Source organism: Schistocerca americana, chromosome 8, assembly GCF_021461395.2.
Source record: "Schistocerca americana isolate TAMUIC-IGC-003095 chromosome 8, iqSchAmer2.1, whole genome shotgun sequence".
In the NCBI taxonomy this organism is placed as follows: domain Eukaryota; kingdom Metazoa; phylum Arthropoda; class Insecta; order Orthoptera; family Acrididae; genus Schistocerca; species Schistocerca americana.
The window spans coordinates 214285167-214302261 of record NC_060126.1 but is presented as its reverse complement, the minus strand read 5'-3'; the positions used below and the strand labels follow the sequence as shown (position 1 = coordinate 214302261).

General features: G+C 37.8%; 1 protein-coding gene across 1 annotated transcript in view; it reads left to right on the top strand.

Annotated features, from left to right (window-relative positions):
* LOC124545680 (anoctamin-5-like) overlaps positions 1–17095 on the top strand; it is a 349333-nt gene that overhangs the window by 7002 nt on the left and 325236 nt on the right. The window lies entirely within an intron of this gene.

Here is a 17095-nt window from a genome sequence, read left to right as displayed (position 1 = left end):
TTTTCCTTTACTGCTTGCTCAATATACAGATTGAATAACATCGGGGATGTCCTACAACCCTGTCTTACTCCCTTCCCAACCACTGCTTCCCTTTCGTGTCCCTCGACTCTTATAACTGCCATCTGGTTTCTGTACAAATTGTAAATAGCCTTTCGCTCCCTGTATTTTACCCCTGCTACCTTCAGAATTTGAATGAAAGTATTCCAGTCAGCATTGTCAAAAGCCTTCTCTAAGTCTACAAGTGCTAGAAATATAGGTTTGCATTTTCTTAATCTATCTTCTAAGATAGGTCATAGGGTCAGTATTGCCTCATTTGTTCCAGAATTTCTACGAAATCTAAACTGATCCTCCCTGACGTCAGCTTCTACCAGTTTTTCCATTCATCTTTAAAGAATTCATGTTAGTATTTTGCAGCTGACTTATTAAACTGATAGTTTGCTAATTTTCACACCTGTCAGCACCTGCTTTCTTTGGAATTGGAATTATTATATTCTTTTTGAAGTCCAAAGGTATTTCACTTGTCTCCTACATCTTGCTCACCAGATGGTAGACCTTTGTCAGGGCTGGATCTCCCAAGGCCTTCAGTAGTTCTAATGGAATGTTGTCTACTCCCAGGGCCTCATTTTGGATTATGTCTTGCAGTGCTCTGTCAAATTCTTTATGCAGTACCATATCTTCCATTTCATCTTAATCTATGCCTTCTTTGATTTCCATAACATCGCCCTCAAGTATATCACCCTTGTATAGACCCTCTATATACACCTTCCACCTTTCTGCCTGCCCTTCTTTGCTTAGAACTGGGTTTCCATCTGAGCTCTTGATATTCATTCAAGTGGTTCTCTTTTCTCCAAAGGTCTCTTTAATTTTCCTGTAGGCATATCTATCTTACCCTAAATCCTTACATTTGTCCTCTAGCCCCTCCTGCTTAGCCATTTTGCACTTCTTGTCAATCTCATTTTAGTTACATTTGTATTCCTTTTATGCCTATTTCATTTACTGCATTTTTAAATTTTCTCTTTCATCAGTTAAGTTCAATATCTCTTCTGTTACCCAAGGATTTCTACTAGCCCTCGGCCTTTTACCTACTTGATCCTCTGTTGCCTTCACTATTTCATCTCTCAAAGCTACCCATTATTCTTCCTCTGTATTTATTTCCCCATTCTTGTCAGTCGTTCCCTAATGCTCTCTCTGAAACTCTTTACAACCTCTGGTTCTTTCAGTTTATCTGGATCCCATCTCCTTAAATTCCCACCTTTTCACATTTTCTTCAGTTTTAATATACAGTTCATAACCAATAGATTGTGGTAAGAGTCCACATCTGCCCCTGGAAATATCTTACAATTTAAAACCTGGTTCTTAAGTCACTGTCTTACCATTATATAGTCTATCTGAAACCATCCAGTGTCTCCAGGCCTCTTCCATGAATACAACCTTCTTTCATGATTTTTAAACCAAGTGTTAGCTATGATTAAGTTATGCTCTGTGCAAAATTCTACTAGGTGGCTTCCTCTTTCATTCGTTATCCCCATTCCATGTTCACCTACAACTTTTCCTTCTCTTACTTTTCCTACTATCGAATTCCAGTCCCCTATGACTATTAAATTTTCATCTCCTTTCACTATCTGAATAATTTCTTTTACCTGATCATAGATTTCTTCAATCGCTTCATTGTCTGCAGAGCTAGTTAGCATATAAACTTGTATTACTGTGGTAGGCATGGGCCTCATGTCTGTCTTAATTACAATAATGCATTCACTATGTTGTTCATAGTAGCTTACCCATCCTCCTATTTTTTTTATTCATTATTAAACCTACTGCTGCATTACCCATATCTGATTTTGTATTTGTAGTCCTGTGTTCACCTGACCAGAAGTCTTGTTCCTCCTGCCACCAAACTTCACTAAGACCCACTATATCTAACTTTAACCTATCCATTTCCATTTTTAAATTTTCTAACCTATCTGCTCAATTTAGGGATCTGACATTCCATGCTCCAGTCTGTAGAATGCCAGTTTTCTTTCTCCTGATAATGACATCCTTCCTTCACAATAACTAGAAAGCAGTGTCCAGTGCGGAAATGGCAGTCAACTGCACTGCATTTAACACAGAGTAGGGACACAGCTGTCTGTTTTTGACTGCATATGCTCTTATGTTACATCATGCAGTTGGTAATGAGAGTATTACGTTGTTCGCAGCACCAGGTCAGCATTTTTCTTTGAACATTGAGTGTAAAGTATTCTGCAAGCATAGAATACAAGAGATTTTAAAAGAGCATCTGATTTATTGGTGCCATAGTCCAGTGGTCAATTTTACTCACTGGCAGTTTGTAGGGTTTCAATTTTTTCATCTTATGTTATTCTTCACAAGTTAAACTGTTGGTTATAAAGTTTAACCCTTTGGCTTCTACGTGCTCTCTTCAGTCTGTCCAAGAGAGTGGCTTGTTGCTGCTGTACTGCTTGCCTAATGCTGTTACTTGTGCTGAGAGACAGTGTTCTGGCTGCTGCGAAATACTTATCAACCAATTTTAAGAAGATTATTTAGTGAGAAAAATTTGACTTTTGCACACCTTACAGTTTGATATTTTCACTTGATAAAGGGCTGAATTTCTTTTTGCTCTTTGTCACAGTTACTGTGGTGTGTGAAATTAAAAAAAGCATTGCATGAAATTATTAAAAGTTGGTGGAGATAAAAATGCATTGCATAAACTTTGTGTATGGTTGATTTTAGCCCATACATTGCTGTGTATGGAATTTAGATAAAATATTGAAATTTTATTTAAAATTGAGAGTGGAACAGTACCTCATTTTGTTCATGAGTTATTGGCTTTTAAATCCATCGGATGGTCGCATACATCCCTGCTCATCAGTAATAAAGTTGTCATAACAAATGTTATACTTCATAAACGGTTCAAGATGGCAAAATGAGTTTTTTTCTTCAAATGACAGCATGCAAATAGACACATGTGTTAAATACTTGAAACTTTGTATTCACTTGATAAAATGGTAGTAACTCATCCACAGCAGTGAGAGCGTTGGTGGGATGGGCCTCTTAAACATGTCAATAGTGTTTAAGTTCTCTAAAAATTTATGCATAGAATATAAAGGACTTTTGAGCAACAGGCACACCGACTGCCAATTCATTGGCTCTGGTTCATTTCCTGCTAACATTGTTGTTGTTGTTGCTTTTTTTCCACAATGTTAAACAATTAATTATAAAATTTAAAATGTTTAAACATGTCAGTTTATAAAAATTAATATAATCAATTTAGTTACAGTTACTATCCTTGTAAGTCAAATGGCTATAGGACACCACACTATAAAAAACTGGTAAAATTTTGTATGAGCCACAGCTATTATTGTATACTATTTTTTCTGCAGTTACTGACATTTGTTTTTGACACACACTAGATAACTTGGCATAAAGTAGATTGCATTTTATTCATTAAATGATCTGAACAGTAAAATCTGGTTTGTAATAATTCAGTAAAATATGTAACTCATAAAAGTTATTTAAAATCTTTATACAGTATCTAAAGAAGAAAATAAAAATGAAGAGACAGTGTAAAGAAGAGACAGTGCTTCTGTCCGAAATATATTATCATAGGCACTGGAACTGAAACTTTCTGATCCAGAGCTTCTATATAAGCAATGAATCATTATAAAGTGCTCAGAAAAGAAAGGGGAAGATTGCAGGGCACAGTGCATTGGTTTCAATTGACTGTCATAAAGTATCATGTAGTGGCAGCAGAAAAAATGCAACTGCTTGAGAAATTAACAGTCCACTATACAAGAGGAGTTTTTATCTCATTGCAGAACTGTGACAAAGAGGTAAGAAAGATGTGAAATGTATTATCAGAGAAAGAAAGAACTAACAAGTATATTCGGATGTAGTCTGAACATCAGGAATTGAACATGCAAAGACAATAAAAAATGAACAATAAAATTATTCTTAGCATTCACAAGAATGGCATAAGATTATAATTTGACATCATTGTGCAGAAAAAAATACTGGCCTTATCATTTTTCAAACTTTATTACGGTATTCTTGATATGTTTAGAGTCAAATGAGAAAAAAGTAAAAAGATGTGCAGAGAAGTTGTAACTTGTTTGTCATCCTTACTTTCCATGTGGCATTATGAAAGGGAAGGGTGAGCAAAAAATCTGTAAATTAAGATGAACACATAACAAAAGTAAAAGCAAGCAATGATAAGTAACAGAATGTATGAAGTTCAACTAGTGTTAATTATTTACAGCACAGAGCAATTAAAGAAACAATATATTTCCAGATACTAAAGGAATAAAAAAGGGAATGGGTTGAGAAAGACATATAAAAGGAAATGAGACACTGTGATCTACACTGAGTGCATCAAAGCACTGTCTGTGTTGCACTATGGTTATATCTTTTAATTATAGTCCAGTTAGTAAGAATGTTAAAGTATTAGATCTAAAAAATAAATGTGAGAAAATGATTGTTATGGCATTAGAAAAAAAAATCACACCACAGTCAGCCACAAAGGTCATCTGTATTTTCTCACCACTGTTTCACTAAAGGAATATTGTCTTCCCTCCCTGGATTTCTGTTAGAGTGCTTGAAGCATCTCTGTAACACTCATATGTTGACAAATCCTACTGGTAACAAATCTAACAACAGACCTCTGAATTGCTACAGTATCTTCTTTTAATGTGAGCTAGTGTGGATCCCAATTAATTGAGCAGTACTCAAGAATGGAGCCACATGAGTGTTCTATTTGTGGTCTCCTGTGTAGATGATGTACACTTTCTCAGAATTCTCCCAATAATGCAGAGCTAAGCATTCACCTTCCCTGCTTATGACCTTGAGTGTTTAATATTAATTGATGTGACTGTGTCAAGCTGCATAACACTAATACTCTATATAAATACTGCAGAATTGTTTTTCCTAACTGTCTGCGTTAACTTACATTTTTATACATCTAGAGCAAGGTGTTACTCATCACTCGAAATAGAAATGCTGTCTAAATCATCCTGTGTCCTTGCATATACAAAGAATTGTCCTGTCACACTTCTATGGGACATGTCTGATGATTTGCTTGTCTCTGCTGAACACTGATCATTCAGGTCAATGAAATCTTTGAGCCACTCACAGATCTGAGAACCTGTTCCAAAGTCTTGGACCTTCAATATCAGCATGCAGTTGGGCACCGTGTTAAATGCTTTCTTGGAATCTAGAGGTATGGAATTTACCTATTGGCCTTCAACCATGGTTTGCAGGAATATCATACGAAAAAAGAGGAAGCTGTGTTTAGCATGACTGATGCTTCCTAAATCTGTGCTGATTTGTGGACAGACTTTTTCTGCCTCAAGCAAATTTATTATGTTTGAACTCATTGTATGCTCAAGAATTCTGCAGTAAACAAATGTTGAAGACATTGGCCTGTAATTTTACTGATCTGTTCTTTTGCCATTCTTATATACAGGAGACATTTGAATTTTTTTTCCAGTCACACAGGGCTATGCCCTGGGTGTGAGATTTTCTATAAATGCAACAAAAGTAAGGATTCAATACAAAGAGTATTTTTATAAAACCGAATTAGGATTGTATTGGGAACTGGTAACTCATTTGTTTTTAATTCTTTCAGTTGTTTCTTAATGCCAGAGGTGCTTATGTCTACATCCTCTACACATTAGTCTGTGTGTCAGTTAAATGATTATATGTTTGTCTGATCCTCTTACATGTAAAATTTATTAAAGGTACAGTTTAAAACTTCAGCTTTACTTTTGTTGTTTTCTATTGCCACACCAGACTGGTTGATGAGTGACTGAGTTGAAGTCTTTGATGCGCATAGTAATTTTATGTAGGACCACAATTTTCTTGGGTTCTTGGCAAGCTCTTCCATGAATTTATGACTGTGGAAGTTTTTATGTCCTACTGCTAACTCTTGCGTGTTGACATTTCCACAGTCTTTTTTGAACTGAGAATGCAACAAGCTTTGCTTTCTCAGAACTTTTATGGTGGGTCTTTTCCATCCTCAGTCCACTTACTCAGCATATACAATCTCCAGCGCATGATTTACAATAAGTTTAAATGTTGCTCATAATTCCTCTATGTCCATTATGTTGGAACTAAATGATGCACATTCATTGTTGAAGTAGGATGCTAACAACTGCTTATCTGTTCTTTTCAGCATAAAAACTTTCCTCGTGTTCTGATGGGTTTATTAACCTTAGTAACCATCATTACTACCATGGCATCTTGAGTGCTAATATGGAGTCAAAGTGAACTTAACTTTTTATATGTTGAATGTCACAACTTGACTGCGTAGTTTTGTTGCAACAAAGACATACTAAAAAAAAAAAATAGTTAAGTAATGGAGAGATGTCATAAATGCCACCAAAATGCTACAATACTTGGAAAGTAGAACTCTGCTGATAACATATTGTGATGTTTGAAAGATGTACTTCGATTTCCTGTTCAGGTGATCATATAAACAATCATCAATTATGATGGGCAATATTGAATTATAAGCTGTGACAAAGTATTCAATTTTGAGACAGTTCATCCAAATGGACATATCAAAAAGACCTAGATTCAATATAAAATATTCTTATCCTTTGTTTTGAATTGTTAAAAACTTGGTTCTGGATTTGAATGTATGGAGCTCTGATGATGATGAGCAGTCACAATATCCAAAAATCTATGTGGCTGATAAGATTGTGGCTAAAAATTACAATGCTGTGTCGAGTATTTGCTTATTGGAGGTACACTACCAGTAGCTTTATGCAAATATCTCAAAAGGCAATATCTACCACAATTTGCATGAAATTTTGGTTGTGACATAGCTTTCCACATGATGGTTGTTGTTTCTATTGCCCATAGACTAAAAAAGTTTTTTAATGAACATTTCTCAAGTGTTTAGGCATGTTTCATTTGTAATGAGTTTCTCTTAAATTTTGCTATAGTAGATGAAACATATTTACATGCCAGAGATTAGGGAACATTTAAAATGATATATGACAAAAAGTGAACGTTCACCAGAGAAAGCAAGAAAGTATCATCTGTAGGTAGAGTCATATCTACAATTTTATGTGATTCTTAATTCCATGAGGGCAGAATCATCAGCAGACAGTATTATACTGCATTACTGGACAAAGGTGTTATGTAGGCTAAATATTCACAACTTACATAGAGGAATGTTCCCTTCCACCAAAACTTCAAGCCCTTGCACTAACATTTGATTCTGGAAAAACTATGTGACCTTCACTTTGAATCACTTTTGCATCCACTATGTTTACCAAATTTTTGATCCCATCAAAAATACCTTTTGTTCCCAAACTGAAGAAGATGTGCAAAACAAAACTTGAACTCTGGATTTTGCCTTTCATGGGCAGATGTCCTAACAACTGAGATACCCAAGCACAACTGACAACCCATCCTCACAGCTTTACTTACACCATTGCCTTGTCTCCTACCTTCCAAACTTCACACAAGTTCCCCTGTGAAACTTGCAGGAGTAGCTCTCATGGATTAATGATATTGCAGTGATGTGGCTTATTCTCTCTTCCAGAATTGTTAGTCCTGTAAGTTTCACAGGAGAACTGCTGTGAAGTTTGGAAGATCAGAGGTGAGGTATTGGCAGAAGTAAAGCTGTGTGTCATGCTTGGGTAGCTCAGTTGGTAGAGCATTTCCCCCCAAAAGGCAAAGGTGCCAAACTTGAGTCTCGGTCCAGAACAGAGTTCTAATTTTATATGACTTTCATGTTGAAGTGCTCTGCTTCCACTGACTGTGTTCACCAGATTTTTGGTCCCATCTATTACCTTTTGTTCCCAAGCTTAAGATGATTTATTTTAAATGATAAGTTCAAAAGATGTTTGTTTTGAATGTTTGGGTGAATGCTATTTTTACTGATGGTATTACAAATTTGAGAAGCTGTTGAATTTTATGTTTTTAACTGGCAAGATGACAAGTTATGTTGAAAACAAAATTAGTTCTTTAATCTCTTGTTTTCGGTCTCAGACTGAGAACTTTTGGAACATTCTTCCTGTATGCGAGAGATCAGTTTTAATATTCAATCAATAAATGTACGAAGGAAATAAAGTGATTAAAGCAGTATATGATGTAACAGCACCTCCTCAAACCCAGGTAACCAAAAGAGTGCTTTCCTGGTGTGCTGCAGTATGCGGAACATTGACTCATGTTCAAATAAGGATCAAGGGAAGACATGGGAAAATATCGACATATTTCTGTTCTTACAGTCCTGTCAAAATTGCCAAAGATAGTATCTGTATTCTGGATTCAGAATTGTGTTGCAAGAAATGATATTATTTTAAATAACCAGTTTTGATTCCAACAGCAAAAAAATACTCTGGATGCTGTGGACAAATTCATTGATAAGATAAGCAAAGCATCAGATTAGAGGATTAAAGCTAATCTTAGAAATGCCTTGCTTATCTACAAATTAGATAAATATGCTCTGTAATGACTGCGTCATATCTACAGAACAGGAAACACAAGATGACTGTCACTTCAAGTACAGTGAATCATAATTCAAAATGGAGTACTGAATCGCAAGGATTGCCTTACGGCTCAATTTTAGGGCCAGTGCTTTTCCTATTCTGTGTAAATGACTTACCCGTAAATATCAATTCCCCATTAGTTCTGTTTACAGACGATACTTCTGCTTTAATAGAAGCTGATATTTCCAAAACAGTTCCAAGCTTTATTATGAGAATACTGAACACTCTAGAAAACTGATTCCAGTTGAATGTGATGTACCTGAACATTGAAAAAACCCAAATAGCACATTTTGGAACCAAACATTCAGAATGTGTTGAGTTTAAAATACAGCATAACAATCAACTGATAGATGTTATTTAGTCAAATTTCTAGGATTAAATGTAAATAGTAACTTAAGCTGGAATACACAAAGTGACATCCTATTAAAATAATTAAACAGCTTTCGCATTTACTGCGTAATTCTTGTATCTGCTACTGTTCTGAGTTCAGAAGAAAGGCATATCATAGTTGTTTTGAATCTGTCATTAGGTCTGGTGTAATGTTGTGGGTACTGTGGCTGCAGAAGAAAATTGTCAGATACATGTGTCATTCGCTAATGCCTGTAAAAGTAAATCCAGTGGTCATGGAAGTGGGTTGTTTTTTAATTTAAAATATGTACTACACAGATATTTCTCTACAATAACAAAAAAATTCTAAAACTTCTTCTTGTGCTAAAATACTAAGAGGAGAAACAGTTAATTTCCAATTAATGTAATTCCTGATATTTTTAAAAGCCTTTTATGAAAAATTTTTGTTATTATATCTCCAAGACAGATCACAATTAATAGGGAAAACTGACATTGTGAAAAATATAAGATAACAGAAGAAAAATGCTCCGGTAAACATGGGTCCACAAACAAGCCATTTGGAAGAATTGCTAATGTGCGGTTACAAGCTGCCACCGCCTTGAGTATTAAATATTGTCCTAGTTAGTACAAATGTGCTTGAAATGTCAAATTTCACTCATGGCCTATCCTATTTTGCACAACATTGCTAAATGTGATACATCTACACCTGTACTCAAAATGGCAGCTGATTGTGTGTGGCAGAAGGTACTTCTGGTACGTCCTCTTCCCTGTTCCATTTGGAAGTGGCACTTGGAAAGAAAACCTCAATATTAGCTATAATTTCACAAATTTCCTTGTGATCATTTCCTGAGGCATATGTGGGAGGAAGTATTGTGTTGTTCTACTCTTCTTAGAATGTATTGTCTTAGAGTTTCAATCGTAAAGTTCTCTGTGATACACAATGCTTCTCTTGTAATGTGTGGCACTGAAATTTGTTGAGCATCTCCATAATGATTTTGCACTGACTAACCAAAAACAGATAAAAACTGACTAAACAAACAGATTTTTGTTGGATCTTGTTCATCACTTCTATTAACTCAACTTGGCAGGAGTCCAGATTTATGAGTAACAGTCAAGAATCAATGAACAAGTGTTTGGAAGCCACTTTTTTCATGTCTGAATTACATTTCCTTAAAGTTCATCAAGTGAATCTCAGTCTGTCATCTGTATTTATTACTATTTATTTCGTGCTCATTCTGCTTATGGTTACTCTTAGCTATTTTGCAGCAGTTAATATTTCCAGCAATTTGTCACCATTAGTGTAATTGTACACTCATCAATTTCTTCTCCTATGTATGCACAATATGTTACATTTATTACATCATGGTCAACTACCAGAGCCTGTACTGCCCATAAATCCTGAACATGTTATCCTGCATTTCATTGCAGTCTTCTGACTTTGCTATCTTCTTACAGACAACTGCATCATCCACAAATGGCCTAATGGAGCTTTCAGCATTATCCACTAGATCATTTACATAAATATTGTTAACAGTAATGGTTCTGTCACACTTTGCTTCTGCTTATGGTTACTCCTAGATCTTTTGCAGCAGTTAATGTTTCCAGCAATTTGTCACCATTAGTGTAATTGTACAGTCGTCGGTTTCTTCTCCTATGTATGTGCAATATGTTACATTTATTACAGTCATGGTCAACTACCAGAGCCTGCACTGTTCATAAATCTTAAGCATGTTATCCTGCATTTCACTGCAGTGTTCTGACTTTGCTACCTTCTTACAGTCAACTGCATCATCCGCAAACAGCCTCATGTAGCTTTCAACATTATCCACCAGATCATTTACATACATATTGTTAACAGTAATGGTCCTATCTCACTTTGCTGGGGTACTTCTGACATTACCTGTACATCTGTCAATTGTCTTGCATTAAGAGCAACATGTTGAGTTCTATACACAAGGAAGTCTTTAATCCAGTTAACAATCAGATCTGGTACTTAATAAGCTCATATCTTCTTCATTCAGTGGCATTGTGAGACTGTACCAAATGTCCTTCTGAAATCAAGAAACACAGCATCAGTTTGAAAGCTGATGCCTACAGTGCAGTGAATCTCAGGAAGGAATAGAGCAAGCTGAATTTTGCAATGTCTGCATTTGTGTAACCCATGTTGATTTTTATAAAGATGATTTTCACTCTACAAAAACTTGTAAAACATTCCATAACTTTGCAACTAATTGACATCAGTGATATAGGTCATGATATAGGCTGATAATTATGTGCAGCTATCCTACAAACCCACTTGAAAAGGGGAACGACTTGTAATTTTTACCAGTCACTAGGTTCCCTTTGTTTCTCCAGCAACCTATGATGAATTGCTAATAGATGAGCAGCAAGTTCTTTCACACAGTCTCTGGTCCAGGTGCCTCCTCACTACAAAGTGATTATAACTGTGTTTCTGTTCCTCAGTCCCTTACCTCAATATCTGCCAATTCAACATTTGTGCAGTCATTGAAAAGAGGGACCATATTATGCTCTTCCATGGGGAAACAGCTTTGGGGGACTGGATTCAGTATTTTGGCCTTCTCTCAGTAATCTTCCATTTTGATGTCTGTAGGGTCACTGACTGTCTGAATAGGTCATTTTTGATGTGCTTACTGTCTGAAATCCAGCTCTGTGGATGTTGAATGCCCAGCAGAGGAAATTGACCTGGGTGGCTGCTGGAGGGCACAGTCTCATGACAGTGCTGTACTCGCAGCATGAGTGTCTCACCACATGAATAAATTGGCTAATAGTGTACTTTTTGGCTGATACAAATTCAGCCGCCCAGTGAATGGTCAACCAATTCTATACCCATATCTGATATTGTAAGTTACTATCGTCAATGTACAATGGATATTCAATAACAGCGCATTTGGCACTTGGTGTTCCTCTCTGGTCATAATTCAGATTGTCTCTCCATTTGCTCTTGGCTTGTTGGCACCACTGTGATGAAGGTTTTGCACATTGCACTTTGTTGTTTACATAGATTGCTTTGTTTTTTTCTTTGTCTGTGTCCTGTCTGCCACCAGCCAGCAGAGTTTAGCTTGGCACCAGTTGGTGTTGTGTTCTTTTCCACAGGCAGCCTTCCAGCTTGCAGCTTCATGTGTTTCTCTCCTGGGTTTCTATGCATGTGCTGATACCTGGTTACTCACAATATAGCATTGGCGAGAAGAAAAAAGGAAGTTGCTCTGTTGCAAGGATGCTAAATTGATTTGCCTGCTGGAGCAACAGCAGCAGCTAATGCAACATCAGCAGCTTCAGACAGACTTGTCACAAAAGTTAATTCAGCTTCAGGCAGACAAACTCCAAGCATGTGAGGCTATGTTGCTCAGGGCCTCATTGCTCCCTATAGTCAACATCCCACTCATCCCGTGTCATTTCCACCTCTTAGTGACCCTATGGAGGAGTGGGATACATGTTTCCAAATAAGCAACATTTAACCGTGTATCAAGTCACATGATTTATTACAGTGATGGTTATTTCTGTCTTGGACATCGCTGGAATATTTTTTCTGCTCCATAAATTGGTGGCTCTGTCTGACCCTATCACACTCTCCTTTTAGGAGATATGTGCTCTGTTAACTAATAATTATTCCCAGAGATTTAATGTGGTTGTTTCCAAGCACAGGTTGCACCAACACCATAAACAGTCTGGACAACTATACCAGTCCTGGGTCACTAATTTGTAAGGCCTCAGCCACAAATGAAATTTCACTTATGCCAATGAAGGCTGAAAAGCTTCATGCATGGACTCCTTGATTCATGATGTTGTGGTTCAGCTGACCCCGAGGTTCACAGAGCAGCACTGAAAATGGGTAACCCATCACTGGAGGACATTTGCATATTGCACACTCATTCACTCATTCAAGATGGTACAGACTGTTAACAAATGACTCATGGAAAGGTTACAAGTTGCTACAGTTAACATGCCACCACGCACTACACCCTAGCATTGCAGGCATAGGGTGATCCTCAGGTTGCAGCAGTAGTATGATTCATCATTGTCCAGTATCTCTATGGTGTCTGAGCCTCCAGTTGCCCCTCACTGATAGCTATGTGTATTGTTCCCTTCATGACCACAGTATTTTCCCATTCACTCTCAAGCATACTGGACAGATCACTGGGGATGTTGCATGCACTGAGTTACAGAGAGGCATCTCTGCTAAGCTGTGCAACCTGCTCCCATCCTGCCCCACAAGTGCACGAGGACACCATACACATGCTGCAAGACATCTGTTTCCAGGTGGACAGGGGGCCACTGTTTCTTTCATAAATCAGGTGGCATACACACACCTGGGTGCACTTGAATTGTCTCAGTCCTCATGGCATTTGGTGGCCTGTGGGGACTCACTACAGCTTGCATTGACCATTGACGAACCATCTACAACCATCATTTTGGCCTTGACATGTATACAATGCTTGAGGTTTCAGTTCTTATGAAATTGAGATCATATCAACCGCAGTTCTTTTCCAGGAAGTGTATGATCTCTACACTGCATTTGCATCTCTATATCAGCCAGATCTGGGGTATGTCTCAGACTTTTAGTTGGACATTACCCTACAGCTGGAAGCCATGCCTCGCTTTTATTGCACCAGACCAATTCCAGTTACTTTATTTGCTGATGTGAAGCAGAAGTCGATCATCTCCATGTTGCTGGGGTTATTTAGCTGATGGAATCTAGTGCATGGTCTACTATCCTAGTCATCATCAGAAATCCCAAGGGTTCACTCAGATTGTGTGGAGATTTCTTTGCTGTAATCAATGCTCAGTTACAGGTGGAAACTTATTCTATCCCCTGCCTGGAAGACCTCAGCAAACTTATTGTAGGGTAATGCTACTCCAAGATCGAACTTTCTGGTGCTTATCCCCAGTTACCCTTACAAGGGGAGGCCGCCAATTGTGAAATTCAGATTCGATTCATACTGCGCATAATAAAAGCTCATGGCCAGAGGTGTAATGTGGCACTTCTCAGCCGTTGTCGAGAAAATCGACAGTTAAAAGAAACTGTTGCAGTGAAATACTCTCTATGATTAATGATTTTCCACAGCGTCGTGGCGCAGCGGTAAGCGCTCTGATGTGTAATCCGAAGGTCGCCGGGTCGAATCTCGCACCATGCAATCTTTTTTTTTTTTTTTTAGTATTTGTTTTTTGTAATTCAAATGTACACACACACACACACACACACACACACACACATATATATATATATATATATATATATATATATGGTTATAATAGAGGGAAACACTCCACGTAGGAAAACTATATCTAAAAACAAAGATGATGTGACTTACCAAATGAAAGTGCTGGCAGGTCGACAAACACACAAACATACACACAAAATTCAAGCTTTTGCAACAAACTGTTGCCTCATCAGGAAAGAGGGAAGGAGAGGGAAAGACGAAAGGATGTGGGTTTTAAGGGAGAGGGTAAGGAGTCATTCCAATCCCGGGAGCGGAAAGACTTACCTTAGGGGGAAAAAAGGTCGGGTATACACTCGCACACACACACATATCCATCCACACATATACAGACACAAGCAGACATATTTAAAGGAAATATATATATATATATATATATATATATATATATATATATATATATATATATATATATATATAAAAACAAAGATGAGGTGACTTACCGAACAAAAGCGCTGGCAGGTCGATAGACACACAAACAAACACAAACATACACACAAAATTCAAGCTTTCGCAACAAACTGTTGCCTCATCAGGAAAGAGGGAAGGAGAGGGGAAGACGAAAGGAAGTGGGTTTTAAAGGAGAGGGTAAGGAGTCATTCCAATCCCGGGAGCGGAAAGACTTACCTTAGGGGGAAAAAAGGACAGGTATACACTTGCACACACGCACATATCCATCCACACATACAGACACAAGCAGACATGTCTGCTTGTGTCTGTATGTGTGGATGGATATGTGCATGTGTGCAAGTGTATACCTGTCCTTTTTTCCCCCTAAGGTAAGTCTTTCCGCTCCCGGGATTGGAATGACTCCTTACCCTCTCCTTTAAAACCCACTTCCTTTCGTCTTCCCCTCTCCTTCCCTCTTTCCTGATGAGGCAACAGTTTGTTGCGAAAGCTTGAATTTTGTGTGTATGTTTGTGTTTGTTTGTGTGTCTATCGACCTGCCAGCGCTTTTGTTCGGTAAGTCACCTCATCTTTGTTTTTATATATAATTTTTCCCACGTGGAATGTTTCCTTCCATTATATTGATATATATATATATATATATATTGCAACTGATTGCCGGGAATTCAATCAGTTTATATATATATATATATATATATATATATATATATATATATATATATATATATATATATATATATATAATTCCCGGCAATCAGTTGCAACAATAATAAGTTGTTGAATGTCATTTGTCATGGAAAAACTGGCGACTTCGAACATCATTATGTTTTCCGCAAACAAAGTTGTATTTCACAAATGTTATTAATTGTCTTCATAATGTTAACCACGTATAGTTAACGGAAGACGTAGAAACGATATTCCGAAACGAATACGTATAGCATAAGTCAAACGTTCGAATTAGAATAGAGACCCCACAAACACAAATTCGCTGTGGCAGGTATGAAATATAAACTCCGTTACTCGCTCGTTACACTTGAAGGACAGATGTTGAATGGGCTGAAACGAGCCGCCGCATAACGGAGTAGTTGCCTGCTAACTTCGAAAGAAGGTAGATGCGGTGCCTAGCGCAACATATAACATTGGAGAGCGATCCGCCTTCACCAACATGCGTAAGCAATTCATTAATATATATATATATATATATATATATATATATATATATATATATATATATATATATATATATATATTTGAATTACAAAAAACTAATAATAAAAAAAAATTGCATGGCACGAGATTCGACCCGGCGACCTTCGGATTATGAACCCAAGCGCTTACCGCTGCGCCACGACACTGTGAAAACTTTTTAATCGTAGAGAGTATTTCACCGCAACGGTTTCTTTTAACTGTCGATTTTCTCGACAACGGCTGAGAAGTGCATCTTGGTGCTTTGCCACATTACGTCTCTGGCCATGAGCTTTTATTATGCGCAGTATGAATCGAATCTGAATTTCGCAATTGGCGGCTTCCCCTTGTTAGATGAAGAATTAGAACATCACTGTTATTGATATGTCTTTTGATTGGTACAGGTACAAATAGTTACCATTTGGTATCGCTTCAGGCCCCACAGTATATCAAATGTTTCTGGGACACCTTACGCAGCGTATTCCAGCTTACACGAATTACTTGGATAATCTCATTGTCATAGGACCATCCCACCAAGAGCATTTACAAAATCTTCATATACTTTTGATCATCCTGCGGGATGCAGGCCTGCATTGTATAAGAGACATTCAGGTTTTTTTCAGTCAGAAATGGAGTGTTTGAGGCACGGGTTCACCAAAGAGGCAATCAGGCCAACTGATTGGAATCTCGCCATGATAGACTCCTTACTCCTTACCTGAAATGGTGGTGTTTTTGGACAAAATCAGCTATTATTGTAAGTTCTTACTCCATGCAGTGCACATTGTGCAACCTCTCAATCAGTTGTGTAAAAAGGCTGTGCCCTACAACTGGACCTATGGCATTATTCAACTCACACTGCAGTCTCCCAGAGTAAACTGTCCAACACTTCCTGAAAGCATACAATTACACCACACAGTACAAGCACACATCACAGCATCCCAATGCATATATCTTACTATGTCTACTTGCTGGCCCAGACGCTGGTTTGAAACAATGAGAGGTGCTCAGAAGGTCCTACTCTACAAGACCCATGACTGGCCAACACCTCATCTGCTGGATGGCAAACGAGTTCAGCTCTTGGGTACATACTTCTCACAGACTTTCAGTTGTCAATGATGTCATTCTTTTGGACACTGAGATGGGTGGTAATCCAGGCATACTTACGTCACGGGTGTTGAGCTTGTTGCGCTGGGAGCATTGAGGGAGGTCCTGCATGAAGGCGCTAGCTTGCTGACATGTATTGGCCAGAGATAAATGGCGAGATTGAAGCAATGGTCTGTAGCTGCACAGCATGTGCATGGCACCAGGCAGTGCCCCTACAATTTTTCAACCCCTGGGATATTCCCCACCTCCCCTGGGACTGAACCCTCTAGATTTAGTGGGCCTATTTTTGAGATCAATGTGGTTGCTCACTGTGGAAGCTTA